Source organism: Anomalospiza imberbis, chromosome 4, assembly GCF_031753505.1.
Source record: "Anomalospiza imberbis isolate Cuckoo-Finch-1a 21T00152 chromosome 4, ASM3175350v1, whole genome shotgun sequence".
Classification (NCBI taxonomy): Eukaryota; Metazoa; Chordata; class Aves; order Passeriformes; family Viduidae; genus Anomalospiza; species Anomalospiza imberbis.
Window position 1 is genome coordinate 22,076,845 of NC_089684.1, and position 6,000 is coordinate 22,082,844.

Genomic DNA, 6,000 nt, shown 5'->3' on the forward strand with positions numbered 1-6,000 from the left:
GGAGAGGAAACCGTGCCGTAATTAGTGGGAGGGGGCCCCGGCGGCGGGGATGCGGGAGCCGGTAGGTGTCTCTCGCTCTGCCTCGAAAATGCACGCCGGCTTTAAATGCTCTGCCTTCCTTCTCCTCCGCGGCTGTTTACGCTCCCCTGTCTCGCTGATGTGGCCTCAATAGAGCAATTGCAGCCTCCTTCCCTGGCTTTTGGGCTCCCCGACCCTGCTCTTCCCCTTTTAACACGCCGCATTCAGCTTCGGCATCCACTTGAAATGTCCTTCCCACGGCCGGGTGCTGCTCCACCCGGGTGCAACTCTGCGCGCCGGGGATGGATTTGGCGCAGGGGGTGTTTGCTTGCCGAGGATGGCGAATAGCGGGAAGGACCCTGTGTGCCCAACATGAGTGTACACCGTGGCTAACAATTAACCTGCCAGAGGCTGCTTTGGCCACCAAGGAGATGTTTGGGCTCCTTTCCCCATGGCTGGTCCCGCTGTGCTCATGCTGACCCTATCCCCTTGTCCATGTACATCTGTAATGGTGAGGCTGCCACTGCCAGGCCAGAGAGGCTGCTTCTTTTCATCACAGAGGAGACATTTCACCAGTGTTGCAAAGTAACACCTAGACCTAGATTCTCAGCCACGCTTTTCATGGGCAACAGCTGAATTCATGCTGCGACTTGTTACCTGGCCCCCTTTTCTCTGTCCCACTCAGATTCCTCCCAGAGGCTGTCCTGGGGCCTCCAAAGCACATATGGATGCTATATGCATCCATACATGGATGCGACATGCATGCTGCTCCGGCAGAGGATCTGACGCAGCGGCAGCACCTAAGGGGGACCACCCTCAGAGTTCCTCTTACAGATAAAAATGACTGGAGAAAGCCGCTCAGTGTACTGCTGCTGTGGGGTTTTTTAAAATTCTTTCAGCCTTTGCCTGAAGGGACAGAAAACATCCATTCTTTTCCCCATTTTCCTAGGAGATTTTTTCCTTTCTTCTTTCCTTCTTCCTATTTTTCCTAGAAGAAGCATATGTGCATGGTCTGGTTTTGCAGATGTTTCACTTACTCCTGACCCTTGTTGGGATTGGCTATAGAATTGGATGGGTAAAAGTGAGACAACTTGTGGGTTGGGATAAAGACAGATTAATAGGGAAAGCAAAAGCTGTGCATGCAAGGAAGGCAAAACAAGGAACTCATTCACCACTTCCCATTGGAAGTTCAGCCATCCCCAGGAAAGCAGGACTCCCTCACATGTAATGGTTACTTGGGTAGGCAAATGTCATCACTCCAAACGTCCTCCCACACTCCTTCTTCCCTCGACTTTAGGTGCCAACACTGACACCATTTGGTGTGGGACATCCCCTCGGTGAGTTGGGGTCAGCTGTCCCAGCTGTGTCCCCTCCCAGATCCTTGAGCACCCCTCACCTCCTCGCTGGTGGGGTGGAGTGAGGAGCAGAAAAGAGCTAACTCTGTGCAAGCTCTGCCCAGGAATAACAAAAACATTGCTGTGCTACCAAGACTCTTTCCAGCACTAACCCAAAATTCAGCCCTTACCAGCTACTGTGAAGACAACTACCTCCAAGCCAAAACCAGTATGCCATCCACTGTTTCATCCACATTTCCTTTTCCTCCACATGTAACCCCAGTAAAGATACATAAATCAAGGCAAAGAGATAAACAGCCTATTCCAGCCGTTAGACAAAGCCTGAAAATGCTGAACAAAACTGTTTCCGACAGAAGAAAACTCCTCACATATTTATTAATTTAATAATTTTTGAATTATTTTAAATGTCCCGCCCATCAGTATCTGCATGACAGAGAAACCCACAGAAGCAAGGGTAAGTTGGCCACCATTGTCCCCTGCACTGGAAGTGTGGATGCCGATGGAGGTGAATTTTGGAGCAGGCTCCTCTGCACTGCATCCTGCATGCCCTCTCCCCACACACAGCCTCTAAGAATAGTGAGCTCCACCACAACCTTTATTTCTACCTGCTCCTGTCAATGGGCTAGCCTTAGGTAAGTGCTTTCAGCCCAGTCTTAATGGTTCAGGTGCCTTAACAGATCCTTTAAGTGTTTAAAATTGAGCTAATGCCCTGAAAACACAAACCTATCCAACCGACACAATTCCTCCCTCCCTAAAATTAGCCCGAACCCCTTGCTCTGGGCTATCCTGAGCCTTTCTAGGCATCACCTTGGCAACACACCACAAAACCAACCCAAGCAGAGAGTGCAAGCTAGAGGTCAGTGCATCTTGGCACTTTCATATCCCAAAGGAATTAATTTCAGAGCCAAGGGACACTGGGAAAAAAAAAATCTAAACCACCACTCCAGTTTAGCTGGGGGCAAAAAAAGCAGTGGTTGGCAGCGCTGTGAGAGGCTGGCAAGATGCTGCTGTTTGGAAATCCCTGGCTCAGGGCCATTTGCCTTCCCACGGTGGTGTGAGCGGGCAGAAATGCTCCTCCAAGCCCAAGTACAGAAAGCAGCTAGCACAGCACTGCTGGGAAATATTTAATGACTTGTAGGAGGCAAGACTGAATGGATTTACATTTATTTAGATTTTTTTCTCCCTTTCGATGTCTGCTTCCAACACCAGTGACCTTTTAAAATTATTTCACTACTTACTGACTTTGTTTTCTGTGTATTACCATTTTTACCTTCCAGCTTCCTGCCTTTTGCCATCTAGGATGACCAGCATTCTCACGCAGTTTTGTTTGAACACCAGGATTTTTCTGATGTGCCTGCAAACTTTTAAGAGCCAGCATTTCTGGCTGCCTTAGCTGCCAAATTGTGAGAAAACACAAAGTACCTCAAGCTGAATCCTAAAAAAGATTTTCCAAATACTTACTTGCATGCCCCAGCCTTGGTCTGAAGACTGGGGTATGAGGTACTTATGATTTAGTATTAGAGCTTCTCTATATTTATGGCCTATTTCATATATCAGAGCTATTTAACTGGAAATGGTGTTGGAAATCAATGTACTCATTAGAAGTAAATGCTAAGTACTTTTGAAAGTTCACTTTCTTTTGCATTTCTCCTAGCTATCAGTTTTGCTGTTGTTTTAAACCTGACTTCCTGAGGCCTTATTCATTTATAGATGAGCAGTCATAAGTAGATTATGAGCATACAGGAGGCTCATCTTCCACACTGGCATACCCAGTGCACTTCCTACCTAGAAATACATCCGATTTTTCAAGGATGGCCATCTCCTTCAGCTCACAGAGGGTCTCTGGAAACAGCACACTTTTGCTGTATCAGTGGTGAGAATGTCAGAGTCCAAGAGGAGAGGAAGGAGTCAGTTCAGACCCCAGCTGGAAAACAACCTTTACAGTACAGGCTGCAGTGCTCTGTACTGTCAGTGGGGAGGGTTAAAGGGATAAAACAGACAGGCTGAAACATGAAATTCTGGGGGAGCAGAAGGAGTTGCTGACTTTTGTAGAGGGATTTTTTCTTTTTTAATTATTACCCTACTCTTTGGGCATGTATTGTCTCAGCAGTGCTAGTCACTCCCTTGTGTCCCAGAAACACATGGAAGCTGCAGCACTGATTGGTCCTACATGGTCTGTCCCAAACAATCACTGCTAACTCAGGCCCCAAACTTTGCTGGTCATTTACAGTTCCTGTATGGCTGAGAGTGTAGTTACATCTGCTACACCCCGTAAACGTTCCCAGGGCTGGCAGGAGCAGGCTCTGCTTGAGCAGTGCTCCCCAGGTGCATGGGGTGGCAGCAGGTCCCCCGGTCTCTCGGGACCAGTTCAGGTGCCATCTGAAGGACTTCCCCAGAACTGTGCAGGAAGTTTAGTAGCAGTGGAGGGCTACTGAAACAGTAGTGGCTGGCTTTTCTTTGGTGCTCCCTCAAGCCTCTCTTTAGATTTCAACAAAAACCTCTGCAAATCCTGATGCTACTAATGAAACAAAAGAAAGAGGAGGAGACCCCAATAATGCTTGCCTGAGAGCCCTTACAAGCCCTCCGCTGTACCCTTCCTGAGCTGGTAGTAGTTTAGTATTGCTCTAGCTCCTACTTGAACATGTTATAGTGCTCTTCTTATAGATGCTTTATCAAGAACAGATGAGGAAACTCCTTGCCTGTCCTCAGTATGCAGGTTGAACTTGTTGCATCCCTAAAAATCAAATCTGCTTTTGTTTAAAAACAAGATCTCCAACTCAAGCAAACATAGTAGCTGTCTTCAAAAGTATGAAATACTTGCAAATAACAGAGAAAAGAGTTCATTCATTCATGTATGGAAAAAGAGATTAATTAATTTTCCTTTGAAGAAAGCACTCTTGTCTGTCCCTTAACTTTCATATAGAGAACACATACCAGTATCTTGACCCCTAAATGTAATGCTCTGGGAAACTATAAGTGGGAAAAATCAAGGTGGTGCCCTCATGTAAATTTTTTTTGTGCAGTAAAATACAGTGGTTGCCACTAGTGCCTGCTATAATATTTTTATATGTAGAAAGTGGCAGGCTATGACACTTTTAATATATGCATATATAAAAGTGGCAGGCAGAGGAATAGGATGCCTGAAGGTGTAAGATATGAGTGTCATAGGCCACAATCCTTTTATTTTTATTGTTCTTATCTCAGTGGGAAAAGTCTTCTGACATTAACTTAAAAATGCCATACAAATGTTCTCTTGAGGCCTGAACACACGGAGAAAGCTTTCTGCTTTCAAATCCAGGTATTTAGCACTGCTGCTCTCTGCTTGTTAGCATTTCAGGGGGAGTTATGCCAAGCTGTGGGAATAGTTCTGGCTGCTGGGGCCACATGTTCCTGCTGTATGGCTCAAGCACCACAGGCAGGAGGGTGGTCACAAGAACCTGCCAGGTAAAGCTTTGCAATATTTGGGAGCTGGCTGGAATGCTATTTCTATCTTTGTAGTTTCTGTTCCTCGGCATCTTTCAAAGCTTTGAGAAGGAATGAAGAAATAGAGGAGGTAAAAGGAAGCGGTACACCGAGGGAAGCAGAAGCAGCACCAGCTGTCCTTGTCCAGAGCATTACCTCTGGCAGCAGCAGCATTGGAGGCTTTGGGAGAATGAATGGAAATGCCTCATGTAAGGAAACCTGCTGTACAAACTCAACACCCACCTTCAAAGACAGCCACATTCCCAGCCACCTTAAATCCAGCATTTGTCCATGGCTAGTGTGATTGTTGAAATTTCTGTGGTAGTCCTTGTATCCAGAAGGTCTTTGCTCCTGTTCACCTCAGAGCTTGCAAGTGACTGTGGCTGTTACAATCATAAAATCATTTATGTTGGAAGAGACTTCTAAGATCATCAAGTCCAACCACAAACCTAATACTGCCAAGCCCACCACTAAACCTCGTCCCTCAGTGCCACATCTACACCACCTTATAAATAGCTCCAGGGCTGGTGACCACACCACTTCCCTGGGCAGCCTGTCAGCGTGCTGCAACACATTTCCCTGGTGTGGCAGTGACAGACTGCCATGTGCTGTCAGGGTACGATGTCACGGTGAGGAGGCATTTCCCGATGTAGAGCTACTGAGCTTTGTCCTATTTGTCCTTTGGACCTGGAAATTACACCTGCATGGAAGTTGGGTATTGCAGGCCAGGGGCAAAGGGGTTTAGGTTAGGGGAGACATCCCAGGTGTCCCACAGCACAGCTGCAGACATTTTACTGCTGTTTCTGGGATGTGCTGGATTTGCCTTTGTGTGTTGTACATACATTTCCTTGTCTGGGATACCCTAGTTAGAAATATGGGAGGTCTGCATGTGTGTTCCTGTCTGAGAGCACGGAAATAAATATCCCTTTACACACACACTCAAATTGAAATGGTTTCCAGCCACCCTCAAATGCTGTGAGCTGCAGCTCCACATCTCACCTTAGACAGCAGCTAATGACCTGCATCAGTGCATCCCCTGTCTGACAGGACCCTGCCCTCGAGCCCACCGTGGGACAGATTCTGCTGGGTGGGAAAAGCCTGCCAGGTCAACAAAGGAAAGAAATGTCTGGGGGACAAACAAGGAAAGAAACTCTGCAAGCTTCCT